Source organism: Balearica regulorum, chromosome Z, assembly GCF_011004875.1.
Source record: "Balearica regulorum gibbericeps isolate bBalReg1 chromosome Z, bBalReg1.pri, whole genome shotgun sequence".
In the NCBI taxonomy this organism is placed as follows: Eukaryota; Metazoa; Chordata; class Aves; order Gruiformes; family Gruidae; genus Balearica; species Balearica regulorum.
In genome coordinates this window covers 10017136-10036237 of record NC_046220.1, presented here as the reverse complement: position 1 = coordinate 10036237, position 19102 = coordinate 10017136, and the positions used below count along the sequence as shown (strand labels likewise).

Sequence of the window (19102 nt, the reverse complement as noted above, 5' to 3'; positions counted from 1 at the left end):
ACAGCGAGAAGCAATTTCTACCTTAGTGGATCTTCAGCATAAGAATATAAAAGATAGGAGGGAATCTGTTCTTCCCAGATATGTAACAAATCAGCCTGGTTTTGTTGTAAGGAACAACTGGTATTTTATAGTTTAACCATACTGGTAATCCACACAGGTGTGTTGGTTTTGCGTGGCAAGGTTTTGGTAGCTGGGGGGCTACAGGGGTGGCTTCTGTGAGAAGCTGCTAGAAGCTTCCCCTGTGTCTGACAGAGCCAATGCCAGCCGGCTACAAGACGGACCCGCCGCTGGCCAAGGCCAAGCCAATCAGCGCCTCTGTGATAACATATTTAAGAAAGAGAAAAACAGTTAGAGAGCTTTTGCAGCCAGAGAGAGGAGGGAGAAGATGTAAGAACATCTGCAGACACCAAGGTCAGTGAAGAAGGAGGGGGAGGAGGTGCTCCAGGTGCCGGAGCAAGATCCCCCTGCAGCCCGTGGTGAAGACCATGGTGAAGCAGGCTGTTCCCCTGCAGCCCATGGAGGGAGGATGAGGGGGTGTAGAGATTCCACCTGCAGCCCGTGGAGGACCCCACGCCGGAGCAGGTGGAGGCACCTGAAGGAGGCTGTGACCCTGTGGGAAGCCCAGGCTGGAACAAGCTCCTGGCAGGACCTGTGGATCCGTGGAGAGAGGAGCCCACGCCAGAGCAGGTTTGCTGGCAGGACTCGTGACCCCGTGGGGGACCCACGCTGGAGCAGTTTGCTCCTGAAGGTCTGCACCCCGTGGAGGAGACTCACGTTGGAGAAGGCCGTGAAGGACTGTCTCCCGTGAGAGGGACTCCATGCTGGAGCAGGGGAATGATGAGAGGAGTCCTCCCCCTGAGGATGAAGAAGCGGCAGAAACACCGCGTGATGAACTGACCGTAACCCCCATTCCCCGTCCCCCTGTGCCGCTGGGGGGGGCGGAGGTTGAAGCCGGGAGTGAAGTTGAGCCCGGGAAGATGGGAGGGGTGGGGGGAGGTGTTTTTAAGGTTTAGTTTTATTTCTCACTCCTCTACTCTGTTTTGCTTAGTAATAAATAAGATGAATTCCCTCTCTAAGTTCGGTCTGTTTTGCTCGTGATGATAATTAGAGAATGATCTCTCCCTGTCCTTATCTCGACCCGTACGTTTTTTTTTTCATTGTACCTTTTCTCCCCTGTCTAATGAAAGAGGGCAGTGATAGAGCGGCTCTGGTGGGCACCTGGCCCTCAGCCAGGGTCAACCCACCACACAGGTAAATTATCTAGAATAGCTATTGAAAAAAACAGCTACTAAATATGGTATGCTGAAGTAATACCAGCTCTTTGCAAGTCAAAGCAATCTGAATGGACAAGGGAGAAGAATTCTTGGTCTTGGAGAAGTTTGTCCAGAAGGAGCTGTTCCAGAGCAGCAGGAATGAGGTATCCCAGTGTAGCTATTGTGGAATAGCTCCTTCTGCTTTAGCCCTTCAATTTCTGTATTTCTGTACTGTGCCCTCGGCGCTTGCTAGGAAACCAGCCATTTCACAGTCTCTGAAATAGCAAAGAGCAGATTAAATTAGCTCCCTAAGTGATTTGGGTAGGTGTGACAGGTGCACCCACTCCCAAGTGAATTCAGGCATCACCGACTGAAACCAGCCCTCCTGTGCAAACCATGAGAACTGTGCTACGCCAGTCTCGGGAACTAAGGAGCCTAGGCCATGTCTTATCAGGAGCTAAGAGTACCAGCCTGAGCTGGGACTAGAAAAAACTACAACTGCTACAGCTGCACTCCTGTACATACACCAATGCAGGGGCTGACTACAAGTCAATCGCTTTATGCTGTAGATATCTGCAGCCCTCCCGAGCTCAGTGAGCTCTCCTGCATGGCAGCGGGCTGCGTGGCGGTCATCTCCTCTTGAGGAAGGATGGTCCTCATGGTTACTGTTCCAGGCTGAGAGACCCCTTACCCGGCATCTGGTATCTATAATGAGGTAAGCACATTCTACATCAGGCCTAGAAGTATACTGTGTGCTAGTGACGTTTGTATCTCCAGCTATAGCTTCAGTATTAGAAATGCAGTAAGTAGCAGAGTGTTTGACCACTGTCTTTATCATTTAAATCATTGTTGAAATCATCAATTAGATCACCAATTACCATTTCATTACAACTTAGTTATCAATTAAATACTGTTAATCATTGTTAAATCACTATTATTGCTTAATCATTTATCACTTAATTATAATTAATTATAATTTGAACAGTTTAATCATTAATAAAACCTTTTTGTTAACCCCACAATGATGACTGCTCTTAATAATTCACCTGTGACAGCAGGGCTGGGGGTGTGGGTATATGCATGGGGGGAGAGGGAAAGAAAAGGAAATAGATATGGTGATGGCTGCTAAACACAGAAGATGTTGCAGCTTTACTGTTGTTCATTTATGATTGTAAAGAATAAAACACAGTAATAAAGAAATAGAATATTACTTTCGTGAGCAAAGGCCAAAGGAGTTACAGGCCTCGATGATATGGCTGTAAGTTTCCAGGTGGCACAGGGCTATGTAACACTAAAAATGGAGAACTTTACCAGGCCACAGACAGAATATTCTGATTCTAAACTCTGTTTGAAAGAAAAAATGATTAGTCATATTGATAAAGAGTATTCCTCTTTTAAGAGATGCTGTCTAATAATGTTAAGCAGAACTGCTGACTTTTCCCCTGTGTTCACCACTTGTGTCTGAGGAATACAGTCTTCCTTCCCTCTCCCCCTCCAGGTATGAAACAGACTAGTTGTTCTGCATAGAAAGGCACAGTAAATGGGATGCCCTGGTTCTGGGGGATACCGGTGATCTGTTTAGCCCCAAGGGAAAAAAAATGGGATAAATACAGTGGCTGAAAAAGAGTCTGTTATATAATTAGTATTGTTGGACAGACAAGAAAGTAGCAGATTTGACATGTGCAGGAGGGTATTTCTCCTGGGCTTTGTGCTTGCAAATGCTTGGTGAACCTGGTGTGCCTTTATGGCAGCCCATTGTTTGTACACAAATTTCTCAGCAACTGTATGAGCAAGCCAGCCTATGAACCTGTAGTGCACACGGGTATAGTTTCATGTTTTGCTGCACCATCAGCACAGCTGCAAATTTCCTCCACAGCCTATGATTTTAAATGTCAGTGATTTCAGCCCATAGGTTTCTTAGGTGCTCCTCTTTCCCTTTGGGAGAGCTGCCAGGTAGCACAAGGTGACCCTTAAAGCACTGGGATTAATTGCAGTTACCTCAGTGATGATGGTCAAAGAGGAGGGGGCGTTAGATAAGAAAAGCTGATCCCCCCCTCCATTCTCTGCCCTCCTTGCAAACCAGCTGAGAAACAGATGGTATTTCAGTGTGCCCAGTGCTCAACCCCCGTGCCTGGAACTTCTGACCAGAGACGTTCTGGCCATACTTGTACCTCTGCCAAGGGCCCCTTTGGGTGGCACCAAGCACAAGGCAGAAGCTGGCTGGGGCTTTTTTTCTTGTTTCCTTAAAAGTGTTCCTGGTTCTGGCCACCCTCTCTTCTGCTTGCCACCATGTAAAGTCACATCCTCAGAGCAAGCACAAAACATTTCCTCGTTTCCTGGAGGCTTTCTACTTCCCTCCCTCGGGCGCCTCAGCTACAAAAGCCAAGCCCAGCCGGTTCCCGGAAAGCATGCCCTTCTTCACTGCTTGTGAGTCAGTAACTTCGTGCCTCCTGTCGCCCAGCTCCCCCAAGGCTCGGTGCCGCCGGCAGGACCGAAACGTTCCCCGCCACCCTCCGCTGTCGCGACGCCGGCGGAGCGCCTCCCCCGGGCGGTCCCCGAAGCCCCGCCGGGTGAGGACGGCCCCTTCTCTTCGCACTCCCCGCAGGAAAGGCGAGAAGCAGCCCTCGCCCCCCCCGGGACAGCCCGAGCCACGCCGAAAGATTTACCCTTTGCTCAGACGGCGTCCGGCAGCCTGCGGGAGAGCTCGGCACCTCCGCTGCCTTCGCCCCGCTGCCGGCACCGCGGGCTCTCCGCCCCCGCGAGGGGGGGATGGGGGGGCACGCAGCTCCGCTCTCGTTTTATCTTGCCACTCTGCTTGTTGCTCACTTCTCTCCCGCAAATTTTTCTCCTCCTTCTTGAGCGGTGAGGGTGGGATTAAAGGCATCAAAGCCTAAACATGTGACTACGCCAGTACGGACGGAGATGCTCGGAAGGAGGGGAAGGGGAGCTGACAGAAGTGAGACCGAAAACCGGAGCGGGGGGAGGTGTGTTAAAGGAGATGAAGAAGCGGAAGGCGAATTGCCCGAGCCCCAGAAGGGCTCCCGGGGCAGAGACCGCAGCGCGGCCAGAGTCCCTTCGTCCTGTTCTCTGGTCCGCGAACGCTCCACGGGGATCAGCGAAACGCCCGCCCGGCGGGTGCTGCAGAGCCCAGCGGTGCTCCACGGCTGCACAGACCTCCCCAGCACCCTCCCCTAGCCAGGATTTCAGATGTGCTCCAGGCATGGGTCAGGTGTATTTAGCGGCTCCTACGGCCACGCCTTTGCGGCACTGCCCCGTCTTGCTCCTTCTGCGTGGCTCCCAGCCCTCCCTGGTCGGTAGCCAGTGGACTCCCGCTCTGCGCCCCGCGCCGAGCCCTTTGCCAGCTGTCCGAATCACGGTGCCTTACTTCGCGGAGAGAAAGATCGCTGCCGACATGCTCAAGTGGAAAGCCAGTGCTTCAGAGTTACCAGCAGATTGTGTTATGTGCATGTCGGCTGTGATGTGTACAAATGCTAAGCTTTCACTGTATTAATCTATAATTAATTCATTACAGATGTATTCATTGAAGTGGAGAAGCTCATCAGCGACCCCAAAATTTGTATCGAGCTGATCAGGATCCAAAAATCCTATCAAAACTGACCCAACAGTGCCTCTGAGCTGTTCATTCCCCCTCCCCCTTTTCTCTGTGTTCCATTTCCCAGTTCTTCTACACTCAAGACATTTCTGCCTGTGACCATTATACTTAATTACACAAATTGTTTCTAACTACAGTTATCTGAAATATGCCTCAGATAAAGTTTTCTGTCTTTCATTGTAAGGAATTGTAAGAACTCCTTAGTTTTGTGCCTGCAGCTCCAGAAAAAGTGAATGCATATATTTAGGCTAAATTATTTTCAAGCACCAACAAGGAAATAAAAGAAAAAATCCCTTACACTGTTCCAGCAATACACTATATTCTATTAAGCACAGCTAGAATTTTGCGAGATCCCGCTCCTGCAATTAGCAGCTTCTCATATGATATGTGCTTTTGTTTTTTAATTTTAACATATCAATTGATATTATTCCCTCTAATAAGCATTACGAACAAAGGAGTGCAGTTATACATGCCTATGATCCTTACTTCTTACAACTGGCAAGAGCTGTCCCTCAGTAAAGCTTCTTATTGCAGAGACAATGTGGATGAATGGGGAAAACGCAGAGGAACAGTAATGCTCATTAATAATAATATAATAATAATAATACAATTGTGCATCACAGTGGGGTTCCTTGTTCTCCTAGGAAAAGGTGAGGCACGCTGGAAAGTCCACAGATTTATCTAGATGCGTGTTAGTCTCTGAAAACAATAAGGAAAGACAGTAGGAGAAAGCATGGTTTCTCAGGTGATTTGCTTTCCAAAATCCTTCTTTGCTGACCACCTCTGCCTCTTTTTCTACCAGTTTTTAATGACAATGATTCATACTCTACCTTCCACTTAAACGTTCCCACACCTCATAATATTGATGCACTGTAAACACAACGGATTCTGGAAAAGAACAGAGGCAAAGGGGTACATGAGAGTACTGGAGGTTGGAAAGAGATTATTAGGCCCATTAGCACATTCTTCCCAGGATTAAAGTTGCAGAATTTGTGAGAAACAAAAAATATTTTTTTCCCCACTTCCGTGTCAGTACGTGTGTAGGAGAGTGACTATTGAGTGATATCAGCAGAAACACATGTCACATTGCACCCAGTATTACATTTCAGATGGGGTTTCAGCCAGCAGAACAACTTGGCGGTAATAAATTAAAAGGAGTGGGCCAGAAGGCCTTTTCTTCAGGAATAAATATTTGGCTTAATTGTAATTTTGTGAGGGGCTCTTCTTTATGGTCTCCTCTGCTCTCACTTCACTCACTTGCCTGCTTTTCAGGAAACACTTGACTTTCATCCTTAAATGCTTATTTCTTTAAAATAGCTTCTATTAGCCCCGAAAGACTGAGGGAGAAAAGTCACAAGTGATTTTGGGGCAGTGGCACAGTTTAAACAACAGTCCGTCATCCCTGACTACTCATCGCAGTGTCGTCTCCTGCTGTGCACTAGCATAAGGGAGACTGGTCTGGCTGAAAAATAAACCTTTTCTTATGATGGATTATTTCTTATCCAGATCACATCATCTCTTCAGTTCCCCACACTAAATGATGATGTCAGCACAGCAGGGAGGGGTCTGGAGAGCAGAGATGAACATTTGGGGACACAACCACTCATGCAGTAACCTAACTGCAACGTGAAATGTTCTGAAGCAATAGTTACTTCTGAAATTCTTCAGCCTGTACAATAATAGGACAATACTTTACAATCAGAAAAAAATGATGTAGTGAGAATTGTATCCAAGCGGAGGAGGTTCAGCCTAGCCGCTCAGATCCAAGTATTCTCTGTTGCCAAAGCAGTCCCCCTGCCATCTACTGTAACAGCTCTTACGGCACCGAGCATTTGTGTAAAGGAATGGGGCTCATGTTTTCTCTTGCTTTGCCTGAGATGAGGTACACCTCCTGCTTTTCATAAACATGAGTGTTAGGAGCAGGACGAGCTAGGCAGGTGATGTTTAGATGCTTGCACAATGCGGAAAGCAGCAGAGCAGAAATTTATGCTCTTACAGGCTGCCGAAGTGAGAAGCCTAGTTTCTTACAAAGTTGTGTCATTTGTGCCATGCGCATCACTGTTAAAACATCCTTAGCTCCTGTCTCGCATTCCTTGCCCCCCTCGATTCCTTAGCTTTCCTCCCACACAGTAGTCCTACTGCTTCCTGGTTTTACCAGAAGGCGAGGGTGTGAGGGTGTGCACACTCTAGTTGATTTTGAGCTACATGTGCTGATCCAGCCAGCAAACAGTACAGGTTCCTGTTCAGTGTGTGATGAAGGCTTTCACTCAGTGGGATGGAGATATGGGTCCCTCTGCTCAACAAAACAGTGTGAAGTATATAGCAGCAAGCAGATTAGAGACTTACCTCCTTCAGGTGTCTGCAATGAAATTTGACAAGTGTGTTCAAAATTTGTTAGGGACAGGGAGGAAGCTGTGACAAGCCAGAAAAAAAAGAAGAAAAAAAAAGATAAAGAAGAAAAATAGAAATGATTTTGTAAGCTTGGTGTCCTTAGGAAAAAAAAAAATCCAAAGTGATTGCATTTTAGCAGGAGGGATGCATAGTATGTTTAGCACATGTTGTACCAGTATGTGTATAACCTGATCAGTTGTAAAGGCTGTGCCTCTTCTACAAACACTCTGAGAAGTTCTCCAGTGCCGCAATGACATCATTCCTTTACGTTCAGCTACCTGATGATAATAATTATCTGGTTATTCCTGCACCACCAGCTGCACAATAGGTATCTTCTCCTTGTAGGTGTCTGCTGTTCACTTCAGAAGCTTTTTTTCCTATTTTTCTTCCCTTGCTAGAACTTTTTTTCCTATTTTTCTTCCCTTGCTACATATTTATAGGGAAAAAAATCCATAGAGTAAATAAATAAATATTTCCTGCTTTTTAAAAAGCGGCAGACATCTCTGATGGCTGTTTTGAATAGCAATGCAATATTGATGATAGCCAAACTACATAAAGTGGTTTTCTCTGTTTTTCTTTTAGACTTGGTATTGATCACTGGGGACATAAAGTGTTCAAAGTCCTTTGCTGTATACTGGAGACAGTGAGCTCATATGTCAGGGCTATTGTATTTGACTTTAGACAACTGTAGTGAGATGAAAACAGCTCCAAAGGGGATGAATTCATGCCGGCTTAGCTGTCTAGGGTACATTAATGTTCTCTGAAAAGGCTGAAATATTTTGATCTCCTTTTCATCCTGGTCTGTGCATTTGGTTATCTATTCAGGACTAAGCAGTCTTCATATATTTCCCAGACTTTCCCTCTATACAGCCTTCTATATGCAACTGCATTCCAGACTTTTCAGGCTTATACCCATAATTAATTCATCTTGTAGATATATTATTAATTACTGTTCCTGTAATCTCTTCTACCTAAGCTGCACACATCCGAAGATGACAGAAACATACTTATTGCTAACTGTAGTGCAGTTCTTTTTAGGGAGTACTGCACACAGACACACACACAAAGCTTTTCTGTGCTTCCTTTGCTTCCCTAATCAAATCATTAGGTAGGGCTGTTGATAGCAAAAAAATACCAGGGTGAGCTACCATGGTGATGTGTTAAATGATGGCAGAATTTCAGAAGGAATGCAAGTGTGATGGCACTCAGAGAAATGCATGTATCTTACTGAGTTTTGTTGCATGTGCTCTGGTGATCCAACTTCCTACCCTTCTTGCTTCAACATTCTGACTCTTGCAGACCACAAACTGAGTATTTCAAAGAGAGGGACAACGGGTTTTTATTTAGAAATAGAGGCAAGTGGCTCTCCAAAATACCCATTAAAATATGCTGGCTCTCAGTTACTTGCTCTGTGTTACAACATAGAATAGTCTGGAGAATGAGGTAAAGAGGCAAACCACAGGATTTCCAAACTGAGGGTCAGACAGGAATTATTCTTGAGGGACTGCTGGAAAACTTTTAATTTTCCCTTGCAGAATGGAATAAAGTTATTTTGTATGGTTGCTGGGCACATTTCACTAACAAATGTTGTGCCTGTGTGAGAAGCACAGAGTATTAGTAAGTTCTCTGCCCTTTCACTGCAAATTTTAGGTGTGCACTTCCTGGAATAAAGGTCTGCAACTGGCATGAGAAAAGTGGCCTGTCTAGCTTGAAAGTTTGGTACCACTCACACAAGGTTTTAACTACCCACAGACTCTCAAGGAAAATTGTATGAAATTATGACTATTTTAAAACTGCTTCAAATATCTAAGGGACAGCATTATTTGAAATTTAAGAGGTTTTAATTCAGTTTAGCTGAAAGGTCTTCGGAAGTGGAAGAAGCAAAATAAATTTTAACCTTTTTTCATTCTACATAATAGTGTCTATACAGGATGTAATATAGAGACAAAACAGTTCACTTTTAGTTCATATTTTTAATTCATTCAGATTAATTTTTGTGAATGTTTAAGGTTAGAGAAGTCCTGGGAGGCCAACTAGGGGCACCGCCCTTACTCGAAGAAGGACATAAAAGTCAGTGACTACTATGAAGTGATTTCTGAACAGCAGCTCTTTAAAATTTAAGTGCATCTACTAGTATGGCTAGTGGACATAAGCCCATTTTGAGGAAACTTCATAGCACTGTTTCCAGAATCATTTGTACGCAAGAACCCTCCACATAGAGACAGCAAATTAAGGGGGTATGCTGCCCAGCAACAAAAATAGGAAGAAAACACTCAAGCTCCTCCTCCATTTGCTGGGCTTTTCATTTCTCCTGATCGTTACTGCAGCTGGACAGTGAGGCAACAAGGCAGTAGCCAGTAATCCCTGCTGAGACTTCTCAGTCTGGGTTACTCACTGACTGGAGGCTTTCATTCCTTCTTTCTTTAGATTACTTGTCAGGATGTTCTGGGTGTCAAGAGCGTGAGAAAGCCCTCCTCTTCTCTATGGTCTTGACTTCTAATTGAGCTGCTTCCAGTATTTACTTTTTTGTATCTCCAGGGCTGTCTGGTTCTTCAGACACTTGCAGTGTGGGTGGTGCAGGCAAACAGTCTTTAGCTTATTACAGAATATTGTATTTATGACTTACTGAGCTCTGCAAAAGCTACTGTTGGAACCATATAGTTAGACTGTACACAAAGCTCGTATTTGGGAAAAGTGGGGGTGGGGTGGTGATCCTTGTGAGTTACCAAACAGGAAGGGGAGGTAGGTAAGGCATGTTTTACAGATCTCATTATTGCCATAAAATAAAAACACTTAATCATCTTTTGCATTCACACCTATATTTTCCATTTAGCTTATAGCAGCAAGTGTTTCTCTGCAAGAGGAAGACAATTAGGGAATGAACATGACCAAAAAAAAAGTGAGAATTTCTGTGCAGAATATAAAAGCCACTTAAATATTGCTGTCCAAGTCAGTTCTGGTCAGATGGGAATGGAATTTCATTCCTAGACCTGGGCAAAATATCTCCCTTCCCAGATGGGTGTCCTACGTGTTCTAGTACATTGTAGGATGAACTAAGATCATAGAATCATAGAATGGTTTGGGTTGGAAGGGACCTCAAAGGTCATCTGGTTCCAACTGCCATGGGCAGGGACACGCTCCACTAGACCAGGTTGCCCAAAGCCCCATCCAGCCTGGCCTTGAACACTTCCAGGGATGGGGCATCCACAGCTTTTCTGGGCTACCTATGCCAGTGCCTCACCACACTCGCAGAGAAGAATTACTTTCACAGATTCACAGATTAGTAGGGGTTGGAAGGGACCTCTGGAGATCATCTAGGCCAACCCCTCTGCTAGAGCAGGATCACTTAGAGCATGTTGCACAGGATTGCATCCAGGTGGCTTTTGCATATCTCCAGAGAAGGAGACTCCACTGGGCAACTTGTTCCAGTGCTCGGTCACCCTCACAGTAAAGTTTTTTCTCATGTTCAGAAGGAACTTTCTGTGTTCCAGGTTTGTGCCCATTGCTCCTTGTCCTCTCACTGGGCACCACTGAGAAGAGTCTGGCCCCTTCCTTCCTCTAGACATCCACCCTTTAGATATTTAGTAAGACCCTCTCTCAGTCTTCTCCAGACTAAACAGACCCAGCTCTCTCAGCCTTTCCTCATGTGAGAGATGCTCCAGTCCCCTAATCATCTTTGTAGCCCTCCGCTGGACTCTCTCCAGTAGTTCCCTGTCTTGAACTGAGAAGCCCAGAACTGGACACAATATTCCAGATGTGGCATCACCAGGGCAGAGTAGAGGGGGAGGATAACCTCCCATGACCTGCTGGCCACGGTCTTCTTAATGCACCCCAGGATACCATTTGCCTTCTTGGCCATGAGGGCACACTGCTGGTTCGTGGAGAGCTTGTTGTCAACCAGGACTCCCAGGTCCTTCTCTGCAGTACTCCTTCCCAGCAGGCCAAGCCCTAACTTGTACTGGCGCCTGGGGTTGTTCTTCCCTAGGTGCATGACCCTACACTTGCCCTTACTGAATTTCATGCAGTTCCTCTTTGCCCAACTCTCTATTCTGTCCAGATCTCGCTGAATGGCAGCACAGCCTTCTGGTGTGTTGGCCACTCCTCCCAGTTTAGTATCATCAGCAAACTTGCTGAGGGTACGCTCTGTCCCCTTGTCCAGGTCATTGATGAATATGTTGAATAAGAACAGGCCAAGCACTGACCCCTGGGGCACACCGGTAGCTCCAGGCAGACTCTGCGCCAGTTCTCAACCCACCTCATTGTTCACTCATCCAACCCACACTTCCTAAGCTTGCCTATGAGGATGTTATGGGAGACGGTGTCAAAAGCCTTGCTCAAGTCAAGGTATACAACATCCACTGCTCTCCCTTCATCCACCCAACTGGTCATGCCATCATAGAAGGCTATCAGATTGGTCAGGCATGACTTCCTCTTGGTGAATCCATGTTGACCACTCCTGATAACCTTCTTCTCCTCCACATGCTTTATGATAACCCCCAGAATAAGTTGTTCCATCACATCTCTAGGGATGGAGGTGAGGCTGACTGGCCTGTAGTACTTTCCTGGGTCCTCCTTCTTGCCCTTTTTGAAGACTGGAGTGACATTGCCTTTCCTCCAGTCCTCAGGCACCTCTCCTGTTCTCCATGACCTTTCAAAAATAATTGAGAGTGGCCTATCATTAATATCCGCCAGCTGCCTGATCACTCATGGGTGCATCTCATCAGGGTCCATGGATTTGTGGATGTTCTCTCCATTTGCCTAGATGTTCTCTAACCCGATCCTCCTTGGCCAAGGGAAAGTCTTTCTTTTGACAGACTTTCTCTCCTACCTCCATGGTTTGGGTTTCCTGAGGGCCAACCTTAGCAGTAAAGACTGAAGCAAAGACGGCATTCAGTAATTTCACCTTATCTGTATCCTGCATTATGAAGGCACCCACCTCATTCACTGGTGGGCCCACATTTTCTCTAGTCTTCCTTTTGCTGCTAATGTATGTGAAAAAGCCCTTCTTGTTCTTCACATTCCTTGCCAGTTTTAATTCCAACTGGGCCTTAGCCTTCCTTGTTGCATCCCTACATTCTCTGACTACATCCCTATATTCCTCCCAAGTGGCCAGTCCCTTTGTCCACATTTAGTAAACTTCCTTCTTCCCTTTGAGTTTTTCCAGGAGCTCCTTGCTCATCCACGCAGGTGTCCTTCCTCCTTTGCTTGATTTCCTATTCTTTGAGATGCACTGATCTTGAGCTCAGAGGAAGTCATTTGAATACTGACCAGCTCTCTTGGGCCCCCTTACCTTCTAGAACTTTAACCCATGGGATTCTCCCAAGCAGATCTTTGAAAAGGCCAAAGTTAGCTTTCCTGAAGTCCAGGGTTGTAATCCTACTTACTGCCCTGCTCCTTCCATGCAGGATTCTGAATTCCACTGTCTCATGGTCACTGCAGCAAAGACTGCCCCCAGCCTTCACATCCTCAACCAGTCCTTCTTTGTTTGTTAGTACAAGGTCTAGCAGCACCCCTCTCCTCATGGGCTCCTCTATCACCTGTGTCAAAAAGTTATCATCAGTGCTCTGCAGAAGCCTCTTGGACTATGTTCTTTCCAGCAAATGTCAGGGTGGTTCAAGTGCCCCAGGAGGACCAGGGCCTGTCACCTTGAGGCTACTTCCAGCTGTCTGTAGAAGGCCTCATCGACTTCCTCATCCTGATTAGGTGGCCTGTAGTAAACACCCACAACAGTGTCACCCATATTGGCCTGCCCCTTAATCCATACCCGTAAGTTCTCAACTCGTTCTTCATCCACCCCTATGTGGAGCTCAGTACATTCGAGTTGCTCTCTCACATACAGAGCAACTCCACCATGTCGCCTTGCTGGCTTGTCTTTCCTATAAAGTGCAGCACTTCCTAATATCTAATTTAATCTGCCCTCCTGCACCTTAAGGCCATTACCACTTATCCTATCACTCCATGCCCTTGTAAACAGTCCCTCTCCAGCTTTCCTGTAGGGTCCTTCAGATATGGCAAGGCTGCTATAAGGTCTTCCTGGAGCCTTGTCTTCTCCAGGCTGAACAACTCCAAGTCTCTCAGCCTGTCCTCATAGGAGAGGTGCTCCAGCCCTGTCATCATTTTTGTCACCCTCCTCTGGACTTTGTCCAACAGCTCCATGTCTTTCTTGTACTGGGGCCCCCAGAGCTGGATGCAGTATGCCAGGTGGGGTCTCACCAGAGCAAAGTAGAGGGGCAGAATCCCCTCCCTCGACCTGCCGGTCACGCCTCTTTTGATGCAGCCCAGGACACAGTTGGCTTTCTGGGCTGTGAGCGCACGCTGCCAGCTCATGTTGAGCTTCTTGTCCACCAACGCCCCCAAGTCCTTCTCCTTAGGGCTGCTCTCAATATGCTCAGAGTGAAAGGCTGACTTGTGTGCCAACTTTATGGAGTTTGCATGGCAAGGTTTTGGTAGCGGGGGGCCTACAGGGGTGGCTTCTGCGAGAAGCTGCTAGGAGCTTCCCCCATGTCCAACAGAGCCAATGCCAGCTGGCTCCAAAACGGACTCACTGCTGGCCAAGGCTGAGCCCATCAGCAACAGTGGTAGCACCTCTGGGATAACGTATTAAGAAGGAAAAAAAACCCTAGGAGCAGTTTTTGCAGCCAGAGAGAGGAGTGAGAAGATGTGAGAAGAAGAACTCTGCAGACACCAAAGTCAGTGCAGAAGGAGGCGGAGGAGGTGCACCAGGTGCCAGAGCAGAGATTCCCTTGCAGCTCATGGAGAAGACCATGGTGAGGCAGGCTGTCCCCCTGTAGCCAAAAAGAAAGGCCTGTAACGAAGGCCTGCTTATATTATACATAATAAGAAAATGTAGCCAAGAAGAAAGGCCTGTAATGAAGGCCTACTTGTATTATATGTGATAAGAAACTATTCATTATTACTTCAGGTAGAAGGCTAACAATTCTTAGAATGAGCACCTGCTACACATCATGAGAAAAAGGAGGAGCTACAAGACACTTCAAGGTCCTTATATACATACTTTGCAGAAAGGGAGGACATTAATTGCCTCCAGCAACATCCTTATCTTTCTGAGGCATATAGCAAACAATTACCAACACCGAAATACTGAGAAACTAGGGGAAAGGTAATTGTGCCAGGGTCCCCACGACGACTGACCCATAAGCCCCCTACCCAAATTATACCACCTACTCAAAAGATAGAGGCGGAGAACAGAACTGAGCATGCGTTCTAGTTTGCATACTAGGTGAAGAAATATGAACCAATTATTGGAACGGGGAGTGTACCACTTTGTAATCTTTGTAACATTTCTGTATAAATATGACAAGAGAACCAGCATTAGGTGTGCCTGATTTGAGGAACTATCCTCCTGACACCCAGCGCTGCAATAAAGGAAGTGCCTGCTTCTTAATGCTAAATTAGTGTTAAGGAGTTTTCTTTCATTCCCGAATTTCGGTGACACCCCTGCAGCCCATGGAGGAAGGATGGTGAGGACTAGAGATTCCACCTGCAGCCCATGGAGGACCCCATGCTGGAGCAGGTGGAGGCACCTGAAGGAGGCTGTGGCCCCGTGGGAAGCCCACACTGGAGCAGGCTCCTGGCAGGACCTGTGGCCCCACGGAGAGAGGAGCCCATGCCAGAGCAGGTTTGCTGGCAGGACTTGTGACCCCATGGGGGACCCACACTGGAGCAGTCTGTTCCTGAAGGTCTGCGCCCCATGGGAGGGACCCACACTGGAGAAGTTGGTGAAGAACTGCAGCCTGTGGGAAGGACTCACGTTGGAGAAGTTGGTGGAGGACTGTCTCCCGTGGGAGGGCCCCCAGGCTGGAGCAGGGGCAGAGCGTGAGGAGTCCTCCCCCTGAGGAGGAAGGAGCAGCAGAGACAGCGTGTGAGGAACTGACCACAACCCCCATTCCCCGTCCCCCTGTGCCACTGGGGGGGAGGAGGGAGAGAAATGGGGAGTGAAGTTGGGCCTGGGAAGCAGGGAGGGGTGGGGGGAGGTGTTTTAAGGTTTGGGTTTATTTCTCATTGCTCTGCTCTGTTTTGATTCGTACTTTTTTCTGAGTTGAGTCTGTTTTTCCTGTGACAGTAACTGGTGAGTGATGTCTCCCTGCCCTTATCTCGACCCAGGAACCTTTCCTTATATTTTCTCTCCCCTGCCCAGCTGAGGAGGGCAGTGACAGAGCAGCTTTGGGGGGCACCTGGCTTCCAGCCAGGGTCAACCCACCACACTGACACAAAAAGATACTTTTTCCAAAGAATTATTTATGGCAAGGGCTTTGCTCTATTTAATTCTGGGGTCTGGTTAGCTCTTTTAGGGCAGTGAGTGTTATGGATAGTATTTTGCTATACCTCTTCACAGTCACCTGAAGATGGCATTTTTTTAGCTTATTATATTAGGCTAGTTGCTTCTTGTGAGGCCCGAGTCCTGAAGGCTGTTTCTGCAACCTCTTTCCTTGTGTATGCAACCTGCAATACCCTTCTCCATCTGCCACTGACAGCATCAGGAGCTGACTGGTCAAAGCTCTTCCATTCCCATCTTTGGAATAAATCTGTTCTGGTATTTCCTCAGCAGATTCCAGGGCACATAACCCTTAGAGCAAAGGAGAGGATTTCTCTCTGCCCTGCAGGGCAGAGCCTTCTGCTAGCCATAAGCGAGTTTCACTAACAGGTTTAGCGAGATCAGCTATCACACCATCTCCCATGCGGCCTTTCCTCTTGGAAGCAGCACAGTTCTACTGGATGAAAGATCATTTTAAGTACCATCCTGGGTGTGCCAAACTTCCAAATTTACTATGCATCTGCATGCTGCCTGTTCAGACACATGTGGGTAACGTGTGAGCAGTTCCCAATAGTGTCTCAACATCCTGCCTCACTGAAGAGGACACATCTCAAGCCAGTGCGTTGGGCTTTCAAAACAAACTTTGGTATACGATGCTACTACTCTTACAGCTTGAGGTAGAGCCAATATTTGAGTCTTTGTAGGTCCTTTTGATTTGGAATAGAGATGAACAGGTAATGGGTGAGGCTCTGCACAACTGTGGTCACAAGACTGTGCCAGTCTTGTTTACACAAGGAGCCAATCTGAGTGTCCTTTTGCGGTCAGAGCCTTAGCACGGCAACACTATGAGGTCAAAATTGTCTCCTCTGTAGGCTGTTCTTGACACAACTTCATTTACTCTTTGGTCTGTTTCCTCCTATCAGCCTCCCCTCTGCTCATGCTAAAACTAGTGCACATCCTTTCCAAGAACCTCTCTGCTTCCGTCATTCAAATTCATAAGCAGCTATAGTTTTGAATGAAGTATGTCCTTAACTCTCCCTTACAGCAATTGCAAATGAAGGACTGTGGTTGAACCTGCTAGTTTCAAGGAGAAGCAACCCTACCTGTCACATTCCTAGAAAACTCTACATAATTGCAGATTGCTGCAGGACATCATCTGGAGTTCCTCTTCAGTGACATTGGATTGCTCAGCCCTCCCAGTTTCTTCGCAAAAGTACCTCAAGTATTAATACAAGTATTAACATTCTCTCTCCTTAGCGCTCATCTTTATGCTTGTATTTTTTTCCACATCTGATGTATTGTCTGTGCATAACAATTCACGAGGATGTGACAGTTAATCTACAAACACCGCTGAGGGGAATGACACCTTCTACTGGAGGGGAGCAAATGTCTCAGCGCTCAGAGGAAATGCTGTCAGGAATTATGTAAAATCAGAGTGGTAATGGAGGGGAGGAGGAGAAGGAGGGCGGCAATCTTTATGTCTCGAGTTTGCATGCTGTGTGGCAAGCTACACAGATATCTTGAAACACAGCCATCTCTTTTTTTAGCATTACAATCTAGCTGGCTGCAAGAACTTTCCCTTTTAAGCCCTGTTCTAGGGCAGGCCCAAACACTGCAGTATGCAGTGCATAAAAAAGCAGCTCAAAGATCAGTCTGAATACTTATCTAAAGCATGGGAATTAACACAGATATGGAAAACAATGTACAGAGCAGGAGAGTGCTTTGCAGGAAATAGGTTTTTCTTTTCTGTGGAGGAAGTGCCGAGGTGCATAAAGATACAGACATGAAATTAAATAAAAGGTTGTGATTGTCCCCATTTCAGTTACAGTTTTGCTGTGATGATGTAAAGCATGTCTGCATGGGATCAACACCTGAGAAAAAGTATGTAGAGGGAAAAAAAGCCAAGTATAAAGCAAAGGCAGGGAAAACACAAGGCCTGAAAGCTATTCTGACTTCAATACCTGATTTGGAGTACATTCAATTTAACAAGAGAGCTCTTTTTGGTTTCAGACATTTTGGTCAAGGACTGGGTGCACTGAGAATCAATGACATACCAACCGTTTCTTACTCAGCTAAGGGGTCTCCAGAAGCAAGGAAATGCTGTGGGCAGAAAATGCATTAGCATATGTTTGGGGGTTGGTTGTTTTTTTTTTAAACTAGGAGAGGTTTGAATGCAACTTTTTAAAAAATCCCCCGAGGTACTCACCTTTCCAGTTCTCTTTCGTGAAGTTTATTTTGTGCCCCAGTACTGTGTAGATACAGATTTCAACCAAGCTGGTCAACTTCCCCATCCCAGCTGCTTTCACATTTGCTCACAAAGCCGCAGCAGCTCACTGGCTCACCAAGCTCTTTCCGGCAGCTGCAGGGGGAAGGAGGGGAAAAAAAAAAAAAAAAATCCTAGAGGAAGCTTTGCTTTTCCTTCAGGAATTCAGATGTTAATTCAGCCTGAAGTCTTGTAGTGCGTTACCAGGCTAGGCTATTGCTCTTGGGCGTTGCAGCCCATTATACTGTGATTTCCAACTGGGGACCGTACCTTCTTTGGGCTTCTCCGGCAGAGACAGCGGCTGCGGAAACCCCAGCATCTGCACAAAAAGCTTGCAGCTGCTTCAGAGAAACAAATCTAGTTTAAACTGATAAATAAAGCGGAACCCTGACAGTCCGATGATGTTTGTTACGTGTTTTCATGTTTTTCTACAAAGATGGGCAAGGATGAAGATATTAAACCTAAAATATTAAAACTGTACTTTAAACTTGCATTATCTAAAAATATTACCTCAATCTTCGTTGGAACTAGGTCTGCGCGCTATATCTAAATATCTGCATGACAAAAGTTGACGTACACTTTATATATACCCACGGAGTACTGCGCGGGGAACGTGGGTGTCGGTAGGATACACCCCCTCCGGAGGACGGGGCTGTCGTCAGGCGACCGCTCGCCCGGTGGCCGCCCCCGGCGGGAGGCCCAGCCCCCGGCGCCCTCCCGAGGCCCGGAGGAGCGTGTGGTGAGACAGCACGGCGTCCCGCGGCTGCCTGAGCGGCGGCACCCATCTCTCGTACGGGTAAGGGCGGCGGCAGCCATCTCTCTTACGGGTAAGGGCGCTGGCGTCAGGCACTTCCGCGGCACCATGGCAACGGCGGCCATGTCGAGCGAGGGCAAGTGGGAGGGCGATGAGCGTCCATGACGGATGAGGGCGAAATGGCCGCCGGAAGGGGCGGCTGCCGATCAGCGCCGGCGGAGGAGCGGTGCTGCGTGACGTCTGTTCAGCCACACGCGGGATTGGACCGCCGGCGGCCGTAGCAGGTTCCGGTGGGTGGGAGGAAGGTGGCGGTGGAGGCGGCTGCTGTTTTTGGGGCGGGTATGGGGGTCTGTGGTGCGGCCGGGCCGGGTGGTTGGGAGGGGGCGGGCCGGGAGGTGAGGTGCGGGGGTGGAGGGGGTGCGGGGGCAGGGGAGGGGCGGGAGCGGAGGGGCTGCACACCCGTGAAGGAAGGGATGGCCCTAAGGGGCGGTAGGTGTGGGAGTGCCCTGAGGTACGCAGGAGGCAGCAGCGGGTGCGGGGCTCTCGGTGCCTG

The 19102-nt window shown here is 47.5% G+C and overlaps 2 protein-coding genes across 10 annotated transcripts in view; one reads left to right on the top strand and one right to left on the bottom strand.

Annotated features, from left to right (window-relative positions):
• The window catches only part of PGAP4 (post-GPI attachment to proteins GalNAc transferase 4), a 28244-nt gene extending 9518 nt beyond the window's left edge, over nt 1–18726 (bottom strand). For 2 of the 4 annotated variants that reach the window (XM_075740695.1, XM_075740691.1), the window contains exon 1: nt 3920–4898. The gene's annotated coding sequence lies outside the window, so the exon portion shown is untranslated. Of the gene's footprint in view, nt 1–3919; nt 4899–5719; nt 5755–12727; nt 12966–17738; nt 18559–18589 lie in introns of those variants that run through there. The other 2 variants (XM_075740692.1, XR_012833117.1) reach the window with 2 other exon arrangements.
• The window catches only part of RNF20 (ring finger protein 20), a 65197-nt gene that overhangs the window by 28694 nt on the left and 17401 nt on the right, over nt 1–19102 (top strand). Inside the window, exon 1 of one of the 6 annotated variants that reach the window (XM_075740687.1) lies at nt 18460–18839. The exons of 1 other annotated variant lie outside the window; for it this stretch is intronic. The gene's annotated coding sequence lies outside the window, so the exon portion shown is untranslated. Of the gene's footprint in view, nt 1–18459; nt 18889–18948; nt 19061–19102 lie in introns of those variants that run through there. 4 more of the 6 variants (XM_075740690.1, XM_075740685.1, XM_075740686.1 and 1 more) reach the window with 4 other exon arrangements.